The 27,062-nt window shown below is 42.2% G+C and overlaps 1 protein-coding gene across 1 annotated transcript in view; it reads left to right on the top strand.

The window, feature by feature from the left end:
- Positions 1-1,165: 1,165 nt before the first annotated feature.
- NDNF (neuron derived neurotrophic factor) overlaps positions 1,166-27,062 on the top strand; it is a 40,656-nt gene continuing 14,759 nt past the window's right edge. Inside the window, exon 1 of the mRNA XM_046655546.1 lies at positions 1,166-1,763. The gene's annotated coding sequence lies outside the window, so the exon portion shown is untranslated. The remainder of the gene's footprint in view (positions 1,764-27,062) is intronic.

The following is a 27,062-nucleotide window of genomic DNA, read 5'->3' as shown; positions in this document are numbered from 1 at the left end:
CCCATAAGTGCAAGAGTCACTTCTGTACATCTTCTCGGTGGGGATCCAAAGATCCCTTTTCCCACCTCATTGTCTCATCTGCAAAAAATAAGTTTGCACTGTGAACTCCACAGCCCCTTCCACGGTTAAAAATTCTATGGCTTTCACAGAACCATTTTGTGGAGTATAAACGGTTTCATAAACCCACCTACTGCGGTATTGTCATCTAGGAGCCACAAAATTTCAGGAGCTGCACTGGGCCACCTCCTGTGACCAAGTATTTAACCAAAACACCACGGTTTTTCATATGACCTCGCCAAGGTTCATTTTCATTTTATCTTCATTTCTCTGTGGCGATGAGAAGAGGGCAAGTACTTCCATGCTTTCAGTATTGACACTATATCTTCGTAAACTATGTTCTGAGAACTTAAAATTCGAAAGTCTAAAAATCAGGTTTGCTGGAAACTAGGCTCGCGGTTGCGAAAATGAGATCTCTAAAGAAATAACTCAGTATTTTGTTTCCCCTCGTTTTCCTATGCCCAGGCCAGGTTGCTAATTAGGTAACTTCTTATCATAATTACCTAGTCAGCCTTAATGGCTTCACACTCTGCTCCGTCTCTCACTGGTCCTGTAGGGCTGCTTTTCAATTGTTAAAACAGCTGCTGAGTTTCAAACCGGAGGAGGCGCGGTGTGCACCGAGGGGGACGCGCTCCGCGGGCGGAGGCTGCGGTAGGCAGGCGGTCGGGGGGGAAAAGTGGGACATGAATGCACAGTTTGCACACTCTGTTCTCCGCCTCCAACCTTCTTGATTTAGCTCGTCTCCCCACCCCGCCCCGAAATCAACCCCAGAGTTCCCCCTTATTGTGCACCCGGGTCTCCCTGACAGTGCGATGGTCCCGCGTACGCGTCTCCCTGGGTTTTGTCGCTTTCAGGGCGTCTCGGTGGGTCTCCTTCTCTTTCCCCACAACTGGCGGGGAGGTCAGGAGGGCAGTATGTCCCCTGCGATGCCGCCCGCGAGAGTCCCTGTTCGGGGAGCGCTGGGTCGCCGGGTGTAGGGAGTGTGCGAGTGTGTGTGTGTGTGTGTGTGTGTGTGTATGCGCGCGCGCGCGGTGGCGCGCAGCGGGAGGGAGGGAGGGAGGAACTGAGGGGGAGGCAGCGGGCAGAAGAGGGAGGGGGCGGGCGGGCAGCGGTGGGGCGGGCGGGGGAGCGGCTCCGGGCTTCAGCGGTGACACTCGGGAGCGAACACACACTCCCCGCTCGGAGCCGCGAGAGAGCGGAGCGAAGCGACCGCGCACCGCCGCTGCCGCCGCCGCCCGGTGCGCCCGGCAGTCCCTGCGCCGTGCTCCAGCCAGGCGCCCGTGCCCCGAGCGGCCACCCGCCCGCCGAGCCCGCGCCAGCCCCGCTCGCGCCGCAGCATCCTCCCGCCGGCCGGCCCCGCACGCTGCCCGCCTTTTAAAAGGACCTCCCGCCGCTGCCCCGCGCTGCCCGGGATCCCCAGCCCCGCGCTTCTCCCCGCTCCACTTCGCAGCAACTTCGGCGCCCGCGCGCCGCCAGCCCTCGCTCGCCTTTGAAGTTTGCAGCGCCGACCACAAAGTTGGGACACTTCGACCGATTTAATTTTTCTCTTTTATCTGCCTCCTCCTTCCTCCTCCGTTCCCTTCGGTTCCTGAGTACCGGTGCTTAGCATCTTGGCCGGAGCCGGGCGCTTGGACTGTTTCGCTCGCCACATCCCCGAGAGGGAGTTTTCCTCTTCCCCCCAGGAAAAACAAACATTTTTTTTTAAGGTAAGTAGAGAGAGGAAAGCATCCTCGACGCCTTAGCCCGCCACCCCGAGACCTGGCACAGGAAGCGTTCCCACCCGAGGGCCCGTCTGCGACGGGGGTGAAGGCGCGCGTCCTCTCACTCGGAGGGGCCCAGCGAGGTTCTCGGTCACCGCTGGGCGAGGGCGCCCTGTCCCGAGGAGCTGAGGGCGTGAGGGGCGTGGAGCAGGTCTCCCTCGGTTTTCCAGGCTGGCTTCGTGGCTGCGCGGCCCGAGCGGCGTTAGGAGGAGGTGGAGAGACAGTGCCCAGGCCGGGGACCCGGGGGTCCGGGTGCCCAGGGTGAGACGGAGTCCGGGGAGCTGCAGAGCCTTTATCCCCGGCTTGGCGTGGACTCTGACCTTGCTCGTCCGCCGGGAGAGCTGCTGCCTCCCTCTGCGGGTCCATGCCCTCTGCCCACCGCTAGAGAAAGTCCTGCCGGGCGCGTCTGCGAGTGCGGCGAGGAGCGCGGGCGCTGCGCAGTGCGCGGGGCTCGCCCGCGGGCAGGGCGGGCGCAGGTTCTCGGCTGGGGACCCCGGGCCGCGCAGCCCTGGGCGCGGGGAGCTTGAGCCGCCTCTCCCGGCCGACCCCCCACCGCTTTGGCTCCTCATTTGTCCTCTGCATGGGAGGCGAGCATCATTAGAGAAACTTCCTGGAGCAGAGCAGGGTGGCCTGGGACCGGATCCTACTTTTGCCGGGAGGGCAGAGCAGCCACCGAGGGAACGCTCCCTCCCTTCCCAGACGGGGCGACGGTGCCCTAGCCCCTCTGTGGGCCAGGCGGGCTTCTGTCTAGTCCCCGCTGCCTTCAGGACTGAGCGGGGAGCTGGGGCGGCCCTGACACTCGGGAATCCGGACGAGTGGTTCCGGGTCCCAGCTGTTCTCTTGGGGCACTTCGCAAACTGCTGAATTTGGGGTGCGGTTTCGTTTCTTTGCGCGCCCTTCGTGCCCTCTCCTCCCTGCACCCCCGCCCGAGGCCGAGATGGGAGGGGTCCCCGCAGCTCCCCGCACGGGCTCCGCGCGGGTCGCCGAGGCCCTCGGAGTTTGCCGCGGGCACCTCTGCGCTGGCGCTGAGCTGTCCTTCGGGCCGGGTCCCCTTCGGGGCGCTGTCCATCTCCTGCTCCGGTACGAGGAGCTCCCTGAAACCAAGACCTTGAGCGGGAAATGAACCTGAACAAATGTCTCTGGATTTGATTCTTTTTTTTCTTTTTATAAACAAAGTTCTTTTTAGCAACTTAGTTGGGTTGGTAAATTTGTTTACTTCTCATCTTTCGATCCCGCTAAATCACAAAAAAACACTTTATTTCTTCACTGAGTTGCTCATCTCTCCGAGCACACTACCCTCTCCCCCTCCATCCCCCTACTCCTACCCCCCACCCCCCACCCCGCCTCGCTTCCTGAACCCTTTTTCTTTTCTGAAGGAGGGAATCTCCGCACCCCGCCCCCCCTTCTCCTCCTCCCACCCGGTCCCTGAGCGCCTGTGAGAACCAGGAGAGTCGTCAATGGAAATAAATAGGACCCCGCTCCATTCTCCGCCCCCTTGAAACAAGTCAGATCCTCCTTGGGGTCACAGAAGTAACGATAAAACATCCCTCCGGAGGGAGCGGTGGTGAGGATTTGATGGGATTGTATTGTTTTATTATCCTGAAAGATGTGATGGATGGATGAGAGAGCAAATATGCGTACAGAGGAAAGGGTACTGAGGGCGATAGGTATTTATTATTATTCATTATTGTTTATTAAGAGAGCTAATAAGGCCATAACCCTGGCTGAAAACTGAGTTTAAATTTGGTTTTGATTTTATGTCAGTCTCTTATTACAGTGGTTACGGAAAGTGAAAACACCAAAAGGCTATTAATTCTTCACACTCATTCTGCATATGGGATTAATCAGATGTCAAAACGATACTGTCATTTTCCCAAAGTTTTAACCCATGAACTTTTAGAAGGTTGCAGTCGTATGAAATGTCCTCATTTGCCTCACCCTTCCTTCTTAAAGTTCAAAAAACTTGGCAACATAATTAATTATGGTCCCAATTCCCATTTTCAATCTAAACCTATATTCAGGATTATATTAAAATATCCCGTCATTTATCCTTTAAAAGTGACTCTGATGGGTTTAAATTCTGGGGGGGAGGGGTCAGCTGGGAATGAGAGGCTCAGAAGTTAGAGAAATTTGTACTATTTCAGATTCCTCTCCAAAATCCTTTACTTCTTTCTTTAAAGAAGAAAATTACAAGTGCTTTCTCTGCACAATTCTCAACGTTAGTGAATGTCCTTAATCTTTACCACACACTCGAAACATAACAGCTTACAGCTTTGTCTGTATTATTGTTTTCATTTCTATGTCAGAACATTTTATTCATTAAACCTGTATGTCAAACTTGCAGGCTCGATGTGGCAGTAACACTCTGTTTTAATTAGTAACTATCGTAAAAAAAGAAGCTAGAACCTTGTAATGGGCCTAAATTGCTATGAATTATGTGTGGTTTAAATAACACATTTATTTCAGCAGAAATGAAACAGTGAATATAAAACATCTTTTAATCACTTGCAGATTCAGCTTTTATCTCTTAAGATGTAACAAAATGTATAACTGAAAAATATCCTTTTAAGAATGAGGGAAGCCGGGACCCTCAGTTTATTTGTCCTGGTACTGAGCATTCAGGTAAAGGAAGAGTGTTAGAGAGGAAAGAGCAACATCATAACCTGATTCGAAGCAGCCACGCTGGGTCAGTCTTCAGAAAACTTCGTGTAACGACTTTTTCAATCGGCTTCAGGAACCTAGCGATTCAGATTTTAGTTTTCTTGCTTGGATTTGTTGACCACTCTCTGTGTGACAGGGGAGAAAAATGTGTTGTGAAATTCTAACAAATTGTTTGAAATGAAGGGGGAAAGGTAGAAATGAAATGTATCTTGTCTGTTAGATTCCTATGTTCATTTCTATAGTAGTTCTATTCAGTCTATTTAGAGGTCAGAATTTCTATTTTAAAACTGATTCTGTTCCTGTTGTCATTGTTGCTAGGACAGAACTTATTTTTCATTTTACTATGATGGATGAGGAGATATTGGAAATAGAAAAGTTATCCCTGAATTAACAGGTCGCGTAGGAGTAGTGTGAAGTCCACATAATTTGCACTGATCTAAATTGTTTTAATCTCTTTTCCTTAGTTTTCCCAGTGACAAGGTGGTGGATTCTAGTGACCAAGCAGTGCTCTCTCACACTTTTTTTGCTCCATGTCTTCTTGTCAGGTCTTATTTTGGAGAGCCGTGCACGCAGAGTAGCAGCCTGGTAATGAATGGACCTTGCTAGGGTCAGTTGCCATCAGCCAGTCACCAGAAAGAAAGTATAATCATCTGTATTGGGTCAAAGGAAAGCTTAACCTACAAATATCATTCAGTTTATTCATTTGACCTTGAAACAGTATCTAAACCTCTAAATATTTATTTTAGAGCAATTATTCTGAAGAATATATGTATTCTTCCCCTTTTGGTTCACAATCATGTAGCAGAAGTAACAGTCAAACGAGTTATAGTTGAATAGTAAATCACACCAAATATTTGCTTTGGAAACTGATTTTAAAGTCCTCCAATATTTAAATACTCCATTAAAAAATACTCTGCAATTTATACCCTGAAGTTAGGCTAAAGTCTGCTTTATTCTTCCAGTATGTTACAAATGCTCATTGACACCCAGAATGCATGCAGGCATGCTTCCACATGTTAATTTCCACCTGGGAAGAAAAGTAAATACTTTGCTGTTGTTATTGTTACTGTTGTGGATAAAAAAGAATCACATAGTATGACATGGAAAAACCAAACTGCTAATATTTTATTGCATCATATAGTGGTTGTTGACTAGAAATTCAGTTGTATTTCTGGGAAAAACCACACCATTTTAGTGTGAGTCTGTGTTTGTCTGAAGGTGGGTACAGATTCCTGTGTGTCTTGCCACTTCTGAGATGACACTGACATTTGCTATTCTGTAGCCCACTAGTGCCCAAGCCAGTGCCAAACCCAGGTATATTCTGAGCTGCTTACTTCCTAAACATACTTCCTATGCCTGCAGATACCCTACCTACACCTTCCCCCTTCCTTTTGGTATTTTACTAAAAGCTGCAAATGAACCAATCCATACATTTTAGTGTTTTGAAATATTTGGAAAATATGAAATACATAATATTAATTCACCCAAAATAAAAAAGTGTTGCTCGTTTTGCATTTGAAAACTAAAGGTAAGGTATTTGATCAGTGTGGAATAAAAGCGAACTAGCAATATGTTTCTGCACACTTTTCCCTTTGGGATGAAGAGACAGATTTGACCACAGAACAGCTGGATATTGGGTCCTGTTACAATGTCAATTTTTTTAAGAACTCACTCAGCTAGATTTGATTTAAACTCCACTTTAAAGTCCACAGACCTCAAGTTTATAAGTATAGAAACTTCCAGTATTACATGTCATTATTCCTTCAATAGTTTCCGGATCGTTTGGAAACTAATTTCTTTTAGAAAGTTGGTGAATAGTTTTTGGTTTTCGTTTGTTAATTTCTTCCTGTAGCATATTGAACATGACACATATTTAATGTTTCATATATTTCTCTGAAGTATTTATTTTTAGTTTCACTTGTGAAAACTCTGAAATGAATCTTTTCTTTAAAAAATATGGCAGAAAGTATATAGCTAACTTATCAAATGTCTCTTTTAATTATTCTGGTGAAAGAATTTGCTGCCTTTTATATAGTTATGAAAGAAAAAACATTTTTAGAAATAATGGGGTTATATAAAGTTTGGAAGGAACTCAATAAAAACATGATTACGCACGATTGGAAATCAGCTCATTTGGGTGGAACTCTGAGCCGCTGCCTCTGCAAAATGGAGGGCTTGAATATAATGACCAAATAACAACTGAGTTAGCATCATATACTCTTGTCTGTTTTCTAATTGGAATGATTTCAGCCAATATCACAAATAGTGGTGACTGACTGAAGTAGATGGCGACAGTACAAGTTTCTGTCTCTCAGTGTTTCTTCTCCCTAACGTGAAATCAAGGTAAACACCCTCTTCATCCAGCTGTGTGCTCAGAGAACTTCTATTCCACAATCTAAAGCCAAAGCCAAAAATATGGACTATATTTAAATAGGTGTTTTATCAACAACTAAAAATCATCATAGCTACATCTTGTTCGCTGAGGCAGTGTCCTTATACACACAGATCTAGATGAAATATGAGACTGAAGTTTATCATTTTCTAAAAAAAGTAGTAAACACTAAACTCATACTTGGAAAGATTTGTAATGTGTGATATCTTGCTTTTGAAATCAGCATGACTATATCTTAAGTTATAAGATAGAAACTATGAACAAGTGTTTATATACAAAGATAGATAACACACGTGGACAGTTGACCGACAAAATGAAGGGCAAAATTGTGGTACTTACTTGAAAATATTATGTTTAAAAAGAAAAAGCTAGTGTAAAAAGGCTTGATTTATTTAGGATTAATTTCTCCAACTTAGGTGCTGCAAGCGTTAGGTGGCTCCTGGAGTATAGATGGTTACAATTCATAGCACATTGTAGTGAAAAGCAAACCATAGCGATCCTATGAACCTAGGAGATGGCTTCGATTGCTCTCCTTTATTCAGGTCATATGTACTCTAAGTGCATAGGCATTGCCAAGTGTAACATTATGCATTTTATTCCAGTAATAAAACGTGTTTCTGATTAAATTATCAGTCATACAAAAAAAAAAACCACACACACACACACACACATAAATGTACTTGATCCATTTTAGCTATCTTGTTTAAAATACACTTAAAGACAAATAATAAATACATTTTTACGCATAAGGATACACTAGATTTAAATCTAAATATTATTCATATGTTGATAGCGCTCAGTAAATGTTGTAATTTCATATTAAATTACAGCATTCACTGATATTATCAAAAGCTTCAAATTGGGATTGATTCAGAAGTAACTGGATCCTGTAATGGAAGAGAGATTTGTTGCCAGCAGTGGTGACAGAGATCAGAAACAGCAGTGCTCGCTGAAACACCTGGCCAACTAAGAAAAGGCAGCAATCCTTTATCTCTTGGTGCCCCCAAGTTTCAGCTATCTCTGTTCTAGGGGTGATCCTTTAAAGTTTGCTAAAATGTGCTATGAAAATATATTCCTTTTTTTAATGAAAAAATAGAACTGCCTCTTAAGTGGGAGATAAAAATGTAACACTCAAATGATGGCAGTGGCAAGATCAGATGAACTAACAGGCAGGTCCCTTGAGAGATGGCCTGAGTGGTACTGGGGAAGCCACCCTACCTCCACTTCTTGCCAAGGCCTCTCAAGATACTAAAACACTACCTGCAAAAATATGGTTCTTCATCTTTAATTTCATTTTTCAGTGTCCCCTATAAATATAAAAGTACTCCTGGGATGGGAAACAGGGTAAGCTGATATCACCTAATATCTTTCAAAGATGTTAGTAGCTAGATAAAGCCAGATTGGAAGGAGCCTGGCTTAAGACCGAATTTTAGAAAGGGGTGATCTGTATCTTTGGATCTCGTAGCCTCTCCTTCTTTGGGCAGCCTACCTTTAGTATATGCCTGCTCTTTATTCTCTTCCTCTGATAACTGACTCTCGGTTTCCTATTCTCTGCTATAAATTATACCCAGAGCCAGCTTCATGGGCTGCCTGTAGCAGGGCCCTGTGCTTAGTTGACTGCTCTGGTGCCGCCATCTTGAAATTCTTAATTTTTGAACAAGAGACCTAGCACTGGGACCTCACAAATTTTCATTTTACACTGGGCCCCACAAATTATGTAACTCACCTTCCTTCTATCTTGGTGTGAATTTATGACATAGAATCTTGATGTCGAGGACTTGGAAAGGACATTCGAGATTACCTTTGCAAGAACGAGGTCCAGTGAGTATTTGTCTTTAAAAACTTGTCTTTTAAGTGAAACAAAAGATGCAGGATACTCTTTTAAACAATTGAGATGGAAGTTTCCCATTGCCTCTAAAATCATGCTGAACAAGTACCCAGCTTCTGATAGTGTCAATCAAGTAAAGCAGAGGTCTCTAGGAAGGAGTGTCCTCTTTGCCTGATTATGGTGCACAAGATGTCTTATTATGATGAAAGGAGAAAATATCAGGAGGTCTATTTATATTTACTCTCATATATAAAGAAGGCAAAGAAGTTTTGTTAATATTTTTAATGTATCTATTGACAAAGGCACTCTTACTCAGCATATCACATGATCATTGAACAATAACAAATGGCATAGGTGGGGGCTGGCCCCATGGTGTAGTGGTTAAGTTCAGCATGCTCCACTTTGGCAGCCCAGGTTCATGGGTTCATATCCCTGGTGCAGACCTACACCAGTCATTAGCCATGCTGTGGCAGCAACCCACATATAAAATAGAGGCAGATTGGCACAGATGTTAGCTCAGGGCTAATCTTCCTCAGCAAAAAATAAATAAAGAAAAAGAATGAAAAAAAGAAAAAAATGGCACAGGTGACAGCTTCTATGAAGTAAAAATAATACAAAGTGAAAACAATGACATTCTAATCAGCTCTGACAAGAAGTCAGCCCTGCCCACAAATTAACCAGGAAAAGATTTGAAATGTACAATTTCATCCGCTATAATGAACTATGATACTGGTCCCAGTATAGAGTGCTTTGTTATTTTATGTATATGAAATATATATATTTTAATCGCAATTCTAAGAGATTTGGAGACAACACATTACAGGGCCAGAGGTCTTGAAAGGAGGTGAATATGAAGCTGAAAGATCCCTCAAATAAATTAGTCACCAGTATCTTCAAGATGTCTTAGTTATTTGTATAAACATTTCATAATTCTTCTGCTACCAATAAATAGATATTATATTTTATTATGTTCTGGAAACTTCAGGATTCTAAGAGTTAAAAAAAGTTATCCAACCTTCTTAAGCTCTCGTAAAAATGTATATTGTGTTACATTTTGAATTTTTTTTTTTTTGAGGAAGATTAGCCCTGAGCTAACATCTGCTGCCAATTCTCCTCTTTTTGCTGAGGAAGACTGGCCCTGAGCTAACATCCGTGCCCGTCTTCCTCTACTTTATATGTGGGACGCCTGCCACAGCATGGCTTGCCAAGCGGTGCTCACCTCTGCACCTGGGATCTGAACCAGTGAACTCCGGGCCACTGAAGCAGAATGTGCAAACTTAACTGCTGCGCCACTGGGCTGGCCCCACATTTTGAATTTTTTATTTGAAATTTTGTTTTTCCATAAGGCTGTCAGTTATTAACATGTTAAAGTTGAATTTAACTTATGTTAAAGTTTGAATTTCACAGTGTGGATGGAAATGATTCTATTTATTAATAATCTTGAACTTTGTGTAGCCTTGGATTGTTTACAAGATACTAACACGTCCATCGTTTTCCTTAATCTTCACAGGAACCCAGAGAGGAAGATATTATATCTTCCTACTCCAAGAAATCTGAGACTCAGTTTCAGTTAAGAGACTTACCTAAACTCACAAACTTTTAAAATAAAGTGACAACTCTTTGGTTTTGGAAGCAAAATTGATGGAAATATCTAAAATTTTTTAAATTGAGATTAATTGCCAAACTAATTTGAAAGAATGCAGTTTGCTTAGAACTTTTTTACAATTTAATGATTCAAAAATATCATTAATTTAGTCTAAATCCCCAAGAACTTAATCATAGGCTGCTTCTGTATTAAATGTTTGTTTGTTTTGGTAATAGTTAACTTATTAGGGAATTTTCTAGGAAAAAATGATTACATTTTTTGACTTTAAAATCAGTGTTTAAGGTCATGCCGAAACAATTTGTTTCTGAGAGTAAAAATATTATGGTTCAAAATAAGACAAAGGGCTAGCTGTGATATATAGGTGTATAATGCCCCACACCTGTCCTTCTAGAAAATTAAAGGCTTTTTTAATAGGGAAAATTGTTGAAAGTGAAGTGGGGTGTCAATTTCTGAATATATGTAAGTTCTGGTGTAAACCTCCCCCACACCCCCAACCACCAACCACCATTTGCACAGATTCACTCCAATCACAAAAGGCAGCTAGTTTATCTCTTTGCTTTATTAATTCTGCCTTTAGCCATGGAATCAACTCTTGAAAGCAAATTTCTTTTCCTTTCTTCAACCCTCCTCTTAATTAGTCCAGCTGACCAGCCATTCAAACACAGGTTTAAAAATGCCCCACAATATACTCTTTATTGAGTCTGATATGTGTGTGTGTGTGCGCGCGTGTGTAATAGACAAACTCTTTAACATACTTTGGAGACAAGTTGCCTGGAAAAGGAAATAATAAAACATTTTATTCAGTAAGTAGAGTCTGATACGAAAATTAAGGATTAGAAAAATGAGTTATCAGTTGATGAGAGACAGATGACCCATGATATTGAAACGTATCCCAATTATGTATGGTAGGTACAACGCTGAAAAATCAATATGCCACGGCATCTCTTTTTAAATTAGTAGTAATTAATAGTAATTCAGTTCTACAGTTATTCCATTAATAATGTGGCATTTTTGAGAGGTAGGATTTGAAGTTAGATCAGTTCTAAGATTTTTTCCAAAAAACTGGGTGAAACTGTACTCAATGGGGAAATGAGCGCTGTTATAGACACTTATGATAGGATATTCCAAATATTCTAACAGTTTAAAACCCTTTAAGACATAACGAGTATTTCTCAGTTCAGACAGTGAAAGTATTTATACCTACACACACATATATTAAAACTTCAGCCACGAAATTCAGCCTATAATTAAAAAATATCAGTTAGAATTTATTCACACTTACAAAGCAGTGACAACAAAGAGTTAGTCTCGAAACATCTTTTTCTCTTGGCAGACTCTATCGTGTGTAGGGTCCACTGAACATTGCTGACCTCCAACGCTCACCAGCTGAAGCTCTCCTTAATGCTTCTCTTAAAAAACAATTTAGGGGCCCGCCCCGAGGCCGAGTGGTGAAGTTTGTGTGCTCTGCTTTGGGAGCCCAGGGTTTCGCCGGTTCGGATCCTGGGCGCAGACATGGCACCACTTGTCAGGCCACGCTCAGGTGGCATTCCCACATAGCACAACCAGAGGTACTCACAACTAGAATATACAACTATATACTGGGGGGCCTTGGGGGGAAGGAGAAAAAAAAGAAAAAGAAGATTGGCAACAGATGTTAGCGCAGGTGCCACTCTTTAAAAAAAAAAAAATTAAAAAAAAGAAAAACCATACCTAACTCTATATCTTACTTTCTTTGGGGGGAAAGGGATGAAATGATTGTGTCTGAATTCCCATTTTGGGTCAGCATTTTGTGGTTTGTCATCTCCCTAATTGTTGTAGGCTTATATGCTTGTATTATTTCATCATAATTTGCTATAAACTCTTCATTAAAAGTGACTGTGGAGTCTGTCCGCATCGTCTGCCTTTTGAGTGTCTTGTTCTTTAATCATCTCTTAATCCAGAAATAATAATGCAGAACATCCCAGGCACGGAGCCTAATCCTCCACTCTCTAATCTCAACACGTGCACCTCCCATCCTCTGCTGGACCTCGTGCCTAAAAAGCCTGAACCAGTTTTAATCCAGCTTTGTTTACTAAATAATAGTGATGGCCTCAGCTATGGTGTATCAAGGCTAACGAAAAGAAAATTAAGAGTTGCCCATTGTTTCTTTGATTATTTTTAAAAACCCAACATCTTGGCCTTTCCTCTGTGTTTCTAGGCGGTCTTTGATTAAATAGGAACCTGACCTTTTACCTGACAGATTAAGTAAATAGAATAATCTGATGCTGAAACTCCTTGTCATATCCCTGTTTTAAGAGCAACTCAAAACGTGTCTTTTATTGTGGAATAAAAATTTTGCAACTACTTTGAGAAGCTGGTTTATACTAGTTGTAGATAAATAGAACCTTTTTTACTTTTAAAAGAACGTTCACATCCACTATTTTTAATCTCATAACAGTCCTAGGAATAATTGTCTTCATTTCATAGATGAGGACACAGAGAGAGACTCAAAGAGATTAGGAGACTTGCTCAAAGTACAAAAGCCAATCACGGTTCAGTCAGAACTTCCTCAGCCTAAATCTTCTGGCACTAAGTCCAGTGAGCGTTTGCTGTTTTAGTTTGGCAACCTTTTAACTGTCCCAAAACTTGAATGAATGAATGAATGAATGAATGAAAAAATATATGCATAGAGACATAAAAATTCCACAACAGTGGGGGATGGGAAAGAGTAAAGAACAGGCCAAAAGTTAAATTCCAGTATTTGTAGGAAAATCCAGTCTTGTATTGACAGGAACCCAGGATGTGGGAAGAGCTCACCTGAGACATTGAGACATGAGATAGAAGAGAGATCGAGACTGAGAAAGAAAAGGAAGTGATATATTAACCATCCTTTCTACTAGGTTCTCTCAAAGACCAGATTGTCAGGAGCCAGTGTCCTTGGAGAATATTATCTCCTCTCTCCAGACGCGGCTCCTCTAAGTTCCCATGTTCAAAATCCACGCTCATTGGCCTTGAATTTTGTAAGAGGGATGGTGGAAGAAATACAGATATGAAAACGTTACTTTACCTTATTTCTTTTTACAAGAACAAGACAATTTCTTACTCCTCTCCCCCCTTTTTTTTCTTCTCTCTAGAAATAAGAAGAATTTAGGACTTTTAACTATTTAAGGTCCCTGGTACATCTACCTCACTCATCCATCTTTGGATTATTTTATCCCGTTCTAATTATTTTTAAATTACTGTTTTGGTTTTGTTGTGTGCCTGGTACTGGAGGCCACCTCAAATCCTCTGCGAGAGGAGATAGGCTTTAATGCTGTCATATCAAATAACTGCCAGGGGGAGATGAGGGGGGTGAAGCTTCAGGACCATCAGATATTTGGGAAAACATGGGATTGGGCCCGTGGAATCAATGCTACTTCTTTAGTCTGTGATATTTGTTATTCTATGGTAATAATGAACGATTTCTTCTTCTTCTTTTTTTTGGGGGCGGGGGGGGGAGGATTAGCCCTGAGCTAACTACTGCCAATCCTCCTCTTTTTTTTGCTGAGGAAGGCTTGCCCTGAGCTAACATCCATGCCCATCTTCCTCTACTTTATATGTGGGACACCTACCACAGCATGGCTTTTGCCAAGCAGTGCCATGTCCACACCCAGGATCCAAACCGTCGAAACCCGGGCCGCCTAGAAGCAGAACGTGACACTGGGCCAGCCCCTGAACGATTTCTTCTTGATAGCATCTTACTTGTTAGTACACAAACTCTATTAAGTATATGAACAAATTAGAAACTTTGGTGTAACTTTGAATTTTGTCACAATCTCCTAAAGTTCCACGAGTCTATTACCAGGCTTTAAGATAAACATAGACATAGTCCCCGTGGCATTTTTTTTTTATACAAAGAAAGTACAGAAGAGAGAAAGCTGTGAAATCATGTGGATATAGTAATAGCTCCCAAAGTAAAAGGAAGAAAAGATATGGACAATCTGTATTTCATCCATGCTTCTCCCTAAATAGATGTTTAAAATAGTAAACTTTCGTAATGAATGAAAATTAGAAGTCAGAAAGTTCATACAGTGAGAATCCCAGAGATGAAAATGGGAGTGCTGCTGTCGCCACTGACAGGCCATAGGACTGGGAGAGGCAGAGTTGCTCAAAGTGCAGCGTGTGAACTGTCAGCAGCCACATCTCCCGGAGCTTGTTAGACGGGACGAGCCTCGGGGCCGCTCCAGACCTACTGAATCAGCACCTGCGTTTCAGCAGGAAAGCTGGGTGATTCGTGTGCACATTATTAAGGTTTGAGAAGCAAGGGTCTGTACCATTCCTCTTCTCAGATCAGAATGTATCCCAACCAAACTGATTCCACATGTTTCCAGAGGAAAGAGGCCCTCCTGAGTAATGTGCTGTGTCCTTCTTACCAGGACATTTTTGGGTTCTTAAGAACAGAAAAGATGCGTCCTTGTACCAGGCCCCTGGGCCATCCAGCACACCCTGTCTATTTACGGCAGCCATGCCAGCAGATGTCCATGATGTTCACCTCGAAAGACTAAAGATATACTGTCCCACTTTTTTGAGTTTCACACAATAACCTGTTGTAAGTTTAGCACCTCTCAAATTATCAGAAGCTTCTATAACTTATTTCCTATTTAGCTTATATTATCTCTTATGAGACAAATTCCATGAATCAGCAACAATAGTGAACTTTATTATTTTCATTTTCATTCATTCATTACACACCCACAAAATGTCATGAGCATCGGCTTGGTTTTGGGCGCTGTGGTCAGCTTTATAACCGTTGTAGAGATAAAGAGGATTTCCTTTCTACCCTGGAGATCTCGAGAATATGTACAAACAGAATTTAAAATGGTCTGCAATAGAAGTATGAGCATAGGAAAGTGTACAACTAGATTTCCCTGTGGTTATTGATGCTTGAGTTTTGAAGACTAAGTAGGAGTTTGCTACCCAGAGAAGCGGCAAAGGCATCCTACCCGAGGAGGTGGCCTCTGCCGAGGCCTGGAAGCGGTGCTGGCAACGTGACACCAAGTGGGGGAAGTTGTAGGCAATGGGTTTGGTAGAGTGAGTAGCGGCTGGAGGGTAAAGGACCTAGAGTGTCCTGGGCTTCAGAACCTCTAGATTGTGCGAAGCCACTTGACTCCTTTTTTTTAGCAGAAGAGTGAAACCAATTTTTGTCTATAAAGGTAACAGTGTCAGTTCTGTTCAAAATGATTGAAGAGAGATGCGGGAAATGGGTGTGAGCAGTTAGGTGAGATGCAGTAAGTGGAGAATTTGAGGCATTGGCTGTTTGGACTGAGAAGAGAGAGCGAATCTGAGAGAATATGCAGCAGGTTGATTGGCAGAACTTGATGGTTAGCAGGACATAGGGAGTGGGAAATCAGGTAACATTGAGGTTCCTAGTTTAGTAACTGGCAGGACTGTGCTGCTGAGGTAATATGAACATGTACTGATTTTTTTTTTTTATGGTGAGGAAGACTGGCCGTGAGCTAACATCTATTGCCAACTTTCCCCTTTTTGCTTCAGGAAGATTGTTGCTGAGCTAACATCTGTGCTGATCTTCCTCTATTTTGTATGGGGGATGCTGCCACAGTATGGCTTGATGAGCAGTGTGTAGGTCTGTGCCTGGGATCCAAACCCGCAAACCCTGGGCCGCTGAAGCAGAGCATGCAAATTTAACCACTACGCCACCAGGCTGGCCCCTAATGTGTACTGGTTTTCATGCAGCATCTCAAGCAACCCTTCAGCAGCCTTGTCAGGAACTGCTGTTCCCTTTCAGTCAACAGACATGGAAAGCGAGGCTCAGAGCGGTTATAGTTACATGACCTGCCCTCAGTCACAACGATACAGAGGAATTCTGGCAGAGGAAGGAATGGGGCTCAGATTCAAATTCCAGCCTGACTCTGAGTCTGGCCTGGCGAGGCCCATGCTGAGCCGGTTCATGCCATTGGGGGGTAATGTCTGGGCACGGGAAAAATGGGTTTGGAGTTAAGGATCTGTCTTGACGCTTTAGAAAACAACTACCCCCAACTTCCTTACATAGCCTCAACATTTTAGGATTTTCTGATGGGAGGGATTTCCAATTACCTTATTCTCTGCTGTAAGCTTCTTGAATGCAATAGAATTAAGCATGTATTTATTTAGTGCCTGCTTTGTGCAGGAACTAAAAGAGTCTATGTAGAGGATATAAAGATGAGTAAAAAGTCATTTTTGTCTAATGGGCACCTGCTTGAATAAACTCATATTATGTAAGCCTCGTGAAGAGCCTTTTTTTCTTAAGGACAAGAAAAAATATAAAAATAGCTATAATTCAGGTGAGATAAGAAAGTACCCTAAGAATCAAAGAGTCTGGTTTCACCGGAGGATTGTGATTCCGCCTTATCAGAGGTCCCCCGGGGCCTTGCAATAGGCCCTTAATAAACACAGTTCACTTACTGCCGGTGTGCAGAGAGAGCTCAGATAACAAGCCATCTAAGTAAACACCACACTCCTGCAATCCTATTAAGACTCTCCCCGGAGATTTTACAGCACTCTTTTTTTTTTTGGTAGCTCCCTCCGGAAAGTCAGGAAGCATCCTTCCTCTGTCAGGACACCTCCTACTCTTTAAACTGCTCTTTTCAGTTTAATGGCTTTGTCAGCCAAGTCTTGGTTTCACTGAGCTCCAGTCTCCTTCTCCTTCCCCGTGATGCCTTGCCGGCCGCTGGCTCTGGGCTGGCCAGAGCGCTTCTGATCCCTCTTCCATCTGATAATGGGCCTTAAGACATCTGGTGTCACCGCCCATCCCAGCACCCCTGGGTTTAACACTGGTCTGTTGTTCCTTACCTGATGTGACTGTCGCGGCCTCAGTGAGTCAGTGTCTGTCTTCCAGTACCGAGGGCTTGCCAGTGTGTCCGTCTTGGTGGCTGAGAGTTGCAGTTAAGGCAGAGATGAGGCCGATTCCTGATATGAAGCCCAGTTGACTAAATAGGTCCTTTCCATGGGTCTGTCCTCAGTTTCCACTCCGTAAAAAGTCCCTTCCAGTCCCAACACTCTGCATCTCTCCATGGCTTACTCCTCTCCATTCAAGTTCTCGCTGAAATGTCATTTCCTCAGAAACCACTCAGCCTCAACACATTACTAGCCTCCATAGCCCCGACCTTCCCCCCGCCATAGGGCCCTTCCAGCCTCTTCGCCTGTTTCATTTTCTTCATAGCGCTTCTGCTCTCTGGAATCATCATATGTAGTTGTTAACTTGTTCGTCATCTCTCTCACCCACCACAGTGTAAGCTCTGCCAGCACAAGATCATCACACGCCTCGTCCATTGCTGTATCTCCAGGATCTCAGGCAGTGCGCAGCACTGAGAAAGTGCCCAGTAAATGTTTGTTGAATCAGCCAGTGAACTCTGTAGTTCCATCATGCCTGCTCTTTTCAGAAAGTTTCTGTTGTCACTGCCTTGTCGATGGGTATCACCTTTTCTTACATCACTAGAAGCTGGGTTATAAAAGATTTCTTTGATCAGAACCTTAGGGAAGAAGCAGCTATGTGTTTAGCAGACACAGTTGGCAGAATTACCAAAGCAATTTTTAAAACCAGGTTTGTCATAAGAACAGGAATATCTTTGAACTTGAATAATTTAGATACCTGGTTTTGTTAGTATGGTGAATAGAACTAAAAAAGCCTTTGAATTCTAAAGATCCTTGAGAAACTGGGATGTACTCTGTGAGATGGATGGGGAGCATATAAAAACTAAAGGTTGTTGCTGATGGATGTGTGAAGAGATTGATTGTTTTAGAATCTTTTGTTCCTGCTCCAGTATTTTGGTTTAGTCTTAGTTTTATCCTTGCTGTCACTAACGAACAAAACGAGTAATGATCTCGATTCAGAAGATAGAGTGGTTATTCACTTTGGTCCATTGGTCAATAAGAATTTAATGAACACTTAATATGTGTGTTACAAAATGTCTGAAAAGATGGCTGATTTTTCTCCTTTAGAGTATTTGACTTCAAAGCTTGGCGTCTGTCCTGTGACCTCGCCACTCACCTCTTTACTTTCTCCAGACTCCATGTCACTGAGCTCACCTCTTGCCTCTTCCCTGCCTCCACTGTGTAGTCCACCTTATTCTCATATGATCTCACTGCCTTTAAGGTTCCTCTCCCAATGGTGCTGGCCGCCCGAGAAGTGCTGGCAGCATCCCTTGTATGATAGAAGGCGGTGGGTTCGCAGCCTCTCCATTTGGACACAGCTTATGAAGAAGTTTGGTCTCTTGGGCCAAATTGCAATGTTTTCTTATGAGAGTTCCTTCAAAACTTCCATTCCTGGCTCTCTTAGCTTCCTGCTCACTTATCATAAACAGCCCCTTACCAGAACTAAAATATGGCCTTGGACTGCTTCCTCTTCGGTGTACTGTGACAAATTAGTCAGCCTCAAATATTATGCATCCCTTCACTTGAACTATAAGTTCAAATAAACAACTACTGGTGTGTGTGTATACAATAGTATTTGTCCACCTTCCCTATATCCAGCAGATTCCATTTCCCACCATGATGACTGAAATCAACACTTCTGGTCTTTCTACCCATTCATCTCGCACTTGCTACCCTGGCCTGTGCTCCTCTACGTTTGCTTAATATAAAGATGACATCTTCTTTTCTCCTCTTTTTTCTTTTGTTTTCTTTTTTTTTTTCTTTAGAGGAAGATTAGCCCTGAGCTAACTACTGCCAATCCTCCTCTTTTTGCTGAGGAAGATCGGCCCTGAGCTAACATCCGTGCCCATCTTCCTCTACTTTATACGTGGGACACCTACCACAGCATGGCTTTTGCCAAGCAGTGCCATGTCCGCACCCGGGATCCGAACCAGCAGACCCCGGGCCTTCAAGAAGCGGAATGTGCGACCTTAACCGCTGCACCACTGGGCCAGCCCCTCTCCTCTTTTTCTAATAACATATCTCATATAAGAATTAGCTTTTAAAAATTGCATCTAAGACAGCCAGCAATTCTTAAATTATTTGATGCCACTTGGAAATTCTGCTTGACTGATTCATTTCTCTCTGATTTCTTCCATCTTGTCATTACTTATATTTTATCATTTTATTGTACCTGTGTTCTTATAATCAAGGACTACAGGAACACGGGTTGCTCTCTTTTCCTAACTTCCTACCTCCGACTCACCTGCACATTCTGGTGGCCTTGTGTGTAAAACATATCCCCAACCTCTCCCTTGCCCTCCATCTCCTCCACAAAGTCTAAGCCACCGTCATGTCTACCGTGCAGGACTGCAGTAGCCTTCCTCTGATCTTTTTGTTTTTGCAAAGATGAGATCATTTTTTGTTTTTGTAATTATCCCCTCCCTAAAATCCATTTTCTACACCACAGGCAGAGTTATCCCTAAAAACATAGATCAAATCCTGGGCCTGGCCTGCTTATAGGACTTTGCATCACACTCAGAATAAAGTCCGAGCTCCTTAATATGGTTGCAGATCTGTATGTGATCTGCCCTTTGCCTTCACGCTCCCCTTTACGCTCTCCGTTCCACCTTGATATCCTTTCCTTTCATCAATACCCCAAGCCTAGTGCCACCTTAGGGCCTTTGCACCAGCTGTTTCTCTACCTGGAACGTTCTTTCTCCTGACATTTGTTTCGCCAGCTTCCTCTCGTTCACATCTCAGAGTAATATCGTTTCCTCCAAGAAACCTTCTCTAAACTGTGCCTCACCACACTCTCTCTCACACAGGCCTATTTTAATTCTCTGCATAGCAATGAATACCCAGCCAGTCATGTTTTCTTATTTCTGTATCTGGGCACGCACTATCCCCCCACTCCAACATGGCTTCCTGACAGCATCACTGTCCCTAGAAAGTGCTGGCATGTTCCAAGGACTCATTACATATATGTTGAGTAAAAAAATAGTGAAGGTACTGACATTATTGAGCTCTGTTGCCCAAGTATGTAAGCTTTGTTTTTATAAGTAGATTTTAAATAACTGGGATATTTCATTTGAGCCCTCAGATCACCCAGTTCAGTTCAGAGTACGGAGTCAGTACTTGGAAAATTCTTATTCTCTTGATCTTTAGTTCTTTTGACCATATTTAGTTTTTCGTATCTTAGCAAATCTATGGAGTATCTTACTGAAAAGTTCCCTTCTTGGCTAAAATAACTGTAAAAATATTAAATCTATGATTGACAAACTATAGGTTTAACCTGCATTAAGACTACAACAACTCACTTCTGGTGTCTTAATGATTATTTCCAAGGGAATCAGAATTGAGTTTACTCGCTAACAGAAATTCACATGAATATTCTTCTGTGCTAGCTACCACAGTTGAGGCAAACCTTCTCCCAAGGTTAACTGACAACAGTAACTATTAAACGTGAAATAAGTAGACATGTTTCCATAAAAGTAGGTTTTTCTTCACACCTGTCCTTAGCCTCTTCTTTCTTGTCTTAGAATTAGGTGCGGAGGAAGCCTAGTTGTGCTGTGCATCCGTGAGAAACTTCTTTTGTCTTAGCTGCCAGCTTTCATATGAGATACAGTGAGCTGAGCCGAGACTCTCCGTGGTTCACACGTGCAGGGTCCCGTGGAGAACACCTGGGCCGAGGAGCGGTCCACAGGGATGGGTCTCCTGCCTACAGCGGGGGTCTGCGACTCTCAGTCTGTGATCCTTCCGCTGAAGCTGCTTCCCAACCTTGGGGGCAGCAGGGGAGGGAAATTCTGTGTGGAAAAGAAAAGTAGTGCAAGTAGTGATCTTTGAAAAAGTAGCTCGTTTTGAGGAAAGACTTGTTCTTGCCTCCGTAGTCTTCCCCAGTGGTCTGAGGACATGATGTGAAACTTCAGCGGCCCTCTTAGAACCCTCCCCAGGGATTCCAGCAGTTGCTCGGAAACAGGTTGTAAACCGTTAAGCAGTTATCTTTCAGCTTTCTGTTTTCCCATCCTTTATAAAGGTAGATGTTGCTTCTATGACCCTTCACAATTAGTTCCCTGCTGATCTCTCTTTATCCCTGTGTGAGAATATTTTCTTCCTCCCTTCTTGCTAGACCATACATAGCTCAAGGAGAGAGGATGTCTTGTGTTACTGGCACATCCTTCAGGGTCTAGCACATAGAAAGTGCTCAGTTAACGTTTGTTTAACATCCACTGAGGCATTTCTACTTCTGTGCCTCAGCTCCTGATCTCCCCACCTCCATCTCCCTTCCCCAGGTCCAGTTCTTTCTTCTCCCCTTATCCTACTTCCTCTCTGAGCCTTGCTCTGTCTCCACCAGCTCTTGGTGAGCCTTCACGCCAACTCCGTTAAGCAGTGATTATCTGAGACGCTGTTTTACTCCTGGTATGTTACCTTCCATTGCAGGGTACTTTTATGCTTAATTAATATCCACTCAACTTGATTGTAAACAGCGGAACAGTATGGGTCCATATGAAATATCTTTGTGCTTTGTTTATTTTTAGGATGTTACCCACAGCAGGGATTCCGTATTTGTTGACCATGACAATTTATGTCTCGTCTTCTAGGCTGATGCATACTGTTGCTCGATGCTCCTGGCATGCTGCCATGTCCCATCTTAGCTAAATTTCAGTGGAGGATGGGGTGTGCAGTTTGTTAACTGCTTTGGGGAACGTTGCACAGGAAGTCATTTTCATTTTGTTGCAGATCAACAGGAAATAAGGCTTAGCTGCCAAACTAAAGTAAGAAAAGCAACCAAGCATATTATTCCTCCCTTAGGGGCTTTCGTTATTCCAGGAATCATTAGCTTCTCCGAAGATAGTGGGAATTATCCCAGCTATCTCAATTGCACACACGCAGGAAATTTTGATAGGGGGAAGATATTCAGTATTTTGTTCCAGTTTTACTTTGCATTGTCTTCTAAATTGCTTTTGAATTTACATATCTTCTAATCACCTATCAGATGCATTTTAGGAGATCTACTCGTTTCTTTAGTGAAATGATCTGGCTTCCTGGATCAGAGAATCCTCCTATCTATGGTACATTTATTTTGGCCATTTCTATTGTTCATTATTCTTTTTATTGGCATTAGTGATGGTGGGAATATGGGGTTACTTACTTTAAAATCTGATCCTCTTTCAAGCTGTTCTTATTCTGTAGGCTTGGCCATCTTTTAAAACTAGAATGCCCTGGCCTTGGCCCTGCTATGAACTGCACACCATGAGGATCAAAGAGGAGGGGATGACAGAATGGAAACTTTATTCCAATCTTTGGCATGTTTTAATTTTACATTGCTTTTTCTTACTAATTTAATTTCCTTCCAGAGTGAAAGTTGGCAATCATTTAGAGAAGTGGTAGGGGAGGTTGGAATCGTAGTTGAAATGCATGTGAAGGTCCCTAATCCATAGATTATTGACATAATGAACTCCAAAACCCTTAATAATCATTCCACTATGTAATGACAGCCTGCACTTAAAGAGGTTTAGCTCGTGGATTCTGTGCCTCATTCTGGCTCCTCTTTGTTGGGCTGTAGGAGTCAGCATATCTCAGGCACTCCACAGTTACTTCAGAACAAGATATACCTAGCCCATGCCAGCGACGACTCCTTTGGGCAGACCAGGAGTGCTTCACCTCCCTTGCCTTATTTCACCCTTTGAAAATGTGGAAACATACCAAACCACAACATGCTCTATTTCCCTCAAATTTTCAGCCACAGCAGAGGGTATTTCTATATTTATAAGAATGACCAACTAATTTCAGGTAACATTTTCATTGTTGCAAAGGACAACAGAACAAAACAGCTTCTGGAAGATCAGCTTTTTTATTGCAAAGTTTCTGCCTTGAAAGAATCTGTACGTCCACATTAGGCATTCATGGCAGATACCGGGCCATTCCCCCGACCAAAGGTGCATTTTTTTCTTTACAGCTAGATCAGATGCTTCAGATTTATTATCAGATGTGGCATGGATGAGTCACACAAAAACAAATGCCCTCGAGTATAAAAATAGAAGTTAAAAGCCTAAATATTTGCATTTAAAAAGAAAAAGAAAATAATCTGTGGCAGACCATTCCTTGGAATTATCCGCCCTAAATTATAATCATGCACTTTCCACTCTCTGTAATTAAACATTAGGTTTCATTTATTCCAGATGCATTTGCCTCAAGTAAATTCAGAATGCCCATCCTTCTCTGGGGTCTGGTAAATTTATTTCATGTCCGTGGCCTCCACGGGATTGGGCGCATTTGATACTTTTTAAGTGACTCTTAATGACACTATGAGCCTTTTTAATTGTATACTTTGTGTGGCATATTTGTACTGATGAATCTGATCTTATTAAGATTTATAACATGTAATGTCTATAAGAGCTTGATGACATATTTTGCAAATACATCCACATGTTTCTGCGAGGAACTTGCGAGACCTTGGTGGTTGGCGGTGGAGCAATGGAGGATTTGCTTTGCTCATGTTACTCACAGGTCGGCAGAGCTGTGGGTTGCTGTTCTGATGGATCTGGAGTGCTGAGAGAGGTCACAATGCCCTTAATTTATGTGACACCTTCTATTCAGAAAGCCTGGGACAGTTACACAAAAACCTGAAAGCACTTTTTCTTTACCAGATTTGCAAATTTCTTACATTAGTGAGAGAATATAACTAAAGAGCAGTCTATAAATCTTAAAGGCAAGCTTATTAGTGGTTTGAAATAGTCCCTTACTTTTAAGACAAGATTCTCAATTAGGGTTTGTGGTTAAAGCCATTTAATATACTTTTTAAAGTAGCGAAAAGTTAACCAAATTTATTTACTTATTATCAGTTTACACAATTTCAATAAGGTTTTGTTTTCACTAAGTGAACCAGTGGTTTAACCGAGATAGTAAACTGACTAACTGATCTTATGTAATTGAAGGTAAATTTTGCAAAATGACAGCAGGGAGCTTCTGCAGACATCCCACGCCAAGTTTTATTTGCTCTGAGGCATACCGTTTTTGTGGTGATACTAGTCATCCTGTGTGTTTAGTTGATACATTGGTAAATTATTCAAGCTCTCTTTCATTTTTCTTTCTTTTTTTTCCCTTACCATTTGACCATTTAACTGTTCTCAAGCATTTCAAGTTTGTAGGAAGAGGATATACTAGTCAGTTTGACCATTTAAGTACATAAAAGGCTTCATAGAATAAAAAATTGAAATCAGTGCTGAAAATAAAGTCTTAGAATTATTTGTCTGTTTTCAGTTATTTATCGTCTGCTCTACTCCCTACCCCTAATGGAACAATAAAAATGCTTCATTTTTCTTCATTGGCATTTTCTTTAAAACCAGTCTTCAATTCATTCCCTGCAGTCCATACTCCCCCACGCCTCTCTGTGGGGTGAGGGAGCAGAGAGCCCAGCAGAGAAGGTGAAAGAGACGAGTGGGAGACGCAGCCTTAGTCATCACAGCCCTAAAACATTCAAGAGGAAACCACTCTCCACTCTTCCTGAACTATAGTGTTTACCCACTCACCAGGGAGGGGGCAGCAAATATAAAAATAAATTTTTTTTGAGGAAGATTAGCCCTGAGCTAACATCTGCTGCCAATCTTCCTCTTTTTGCTGAGGAAAATGGGCCCTGAGCTAACATCAGGGCCCATCTTCCTCTATTTTATATGTGAGACACCTGCCACAGCATGGCTTGACAAGCGGTGTGTAGGTCTGTGCCTGGGATCCGAACCTGTGAACCCCAGGCCGCTGAAGCAGGGCACACAAACTTTGCTATGCTACGGGGCCAGCCCTATAAAAATAAATTTTTATAGGTAAAAAGTCCTTCTTTTAGAACCATTTCTCATTTACTCCTACTCTAATATCAACTAACTGAATTCACATAATGTTTCTAAATAGTTTGACCTTAAAGATGTGAGTGTATCATAAAAAATAATTCTATTTAAAGTGTTTAACCTTTCAGTGCCCAAACCTCTCTCTACCTTTGTAAGCACAGAACACATGGTTAATCTTTGGACAATTATATTTTAAAAACAATTTCTCTTTTTAATCTTTGACACATTGGCATTCCAAAGGATAAAACTATCTCACATCACCAATAATCTAAATTATTAATAATCAAGCTTAAAGATTGAGGTGTATCAAATCATTAGGTCCTTTTCCTTTTCTCACTTCTGTCTTGGCAGGATCTGAAGGTGTGTGCAAAATAGGAAGAAGGCGTCTGACAACATAACCAATATCAGAGTTTTCGGTTAGCATCCGTATTCTTGATTCATCAGAACTTTTCATTTGAAACAAAGTCAATCTTCTCGGTAATAGGATAATACCATCTTGTTTTGCTGGGCTGTGAATAATTGTGCAGCCGAGGTGATTGATCTGCCTAGCAAGATAAAAGGACTTGGAGTCATCCTAGCAACTTTCTACTTCTGGTGGAACTAGGCCAATCCTTGATTGTAGAAAGACAGCAAGATTTCTTGTACAGACACGTTTCCTAGGTTATCCATCAGATGCCCACGACAAAAGAAATAATGCTGAAAGAGAAATTCTGAAAAATCTTGTTTAATTTGAACTTCAAGTCTAGATAAGCTCTGGATACCTAGAAGTAACAAAAAGAAATGAGAGGAAAAGTTATGCCATTAGAGGGCACTTTTGTAATCTTAGAAGAAAAGTCTGTTCTTATAGACTGCCTTATCCAAGGCTTATCCTTAAGAATGTATTTTCAGTTATTTATTTAAAGTGACTAATTCTCAAGCTGAATGTCTGAGAGAGACCATTTTATTGGTAGGGAAAAAAATCTGTAAAATCTTAAAACCACCCTTTAAACAATGTCTAACTAAAGCTGTAAATTTGAATCAGTGAAGATAAGTTGTAAAAATATGCACAATATGTCTGCATAATAGTTTTTGATTAGCTATGTTCAATGCTCCTTTTATTTTTATTTATTTATTTATTTATTTGTGAGGAAGATTCACCCTGAGCTAACATCCATTGCCAATCCTCCTCTTTTTTCTCTTGAGGAAGATTAGCCCTGCGCTAACATCTGTGCCAGTCCTCCTGTATGTTTTGCATGTGGGATGCCTCCATCAGCATGGCCAGGGAGTGGAGGAGGTCCACACCCGGGAGCCAAACCTGCAAACTCAGACTGCAGAAGCAGAGAGGGCCAAACTTTAACCACTCCGCCACGAGGCCGGCCCCTTATCGCTCCTTTTAAATACATCTCGTTAAAATATTTTCTGCCTGTAGCCTGCTCAGATTGAACAAATGAACTGTCCCTAATAACTGAGTACATTTTTCCCTGAAAACAGATGAATGTTATTAGGCAACATTTTGAAAACTGTAATCCTACAGAATATAAAGTCTTGTGTTTTGGATTATACTAACTTTTTTTTCAGTTTTATTGAGAAATAATTGACATATTCACTGTATAAATTTAAGGTGTACAGCATGATGGTTTGATTTACGTGTCTTGTGAAATGATTACCATACTAGGTTCCGCTAGCATCCATCTTCTCATATAGATACAATAAAAAGAAGAGAAAAAAGGGATCATACTATTTTTAAACACTTTTCTGAAAAGTATCTGTTTTGCTCATAATTGATGTGGCAATTACAATGGTTAAAATTGTTTCAGAAACAAAAATTGTGATGCAGTAGAAATTAAGCTGGGGAAATACAGTATTTTTTATAAAGAAAGCAGGAGATGAAGCTGAGTCTATTCCCTATTGGTGGTAATCTAAATACAAATGCCTACCTGAGCCAGTAAAGTGGATAAGCCAGTAAAATAATTCAATAAGTAAAAGCTTAGTGTCAAGAACTGTGCAGAGTGTGAGATTTTACCCTACCTGCAAGTTAATGAGTTAGCCTGACATAGTTTCCTGGATGTTA

Source organism: Equus quagga, chromosome 3 (genome assembly GCF_021613505.1).
Source record: "Equus quagga isolate Etosha38 chromosome 3, UCLA_HA_Equagga_1.0, whole genome shotgun sequence".
NCBI classification, from domain to species: domain Eukaryota; kingdom Metazoa; phylum Chordata; class Mammalia; order Perissodactyla; family Equidae; genus Equus; species Equus quagga.
This window is presented reverse-complemented; position numbering and strand designations above follow the sequence as displayed.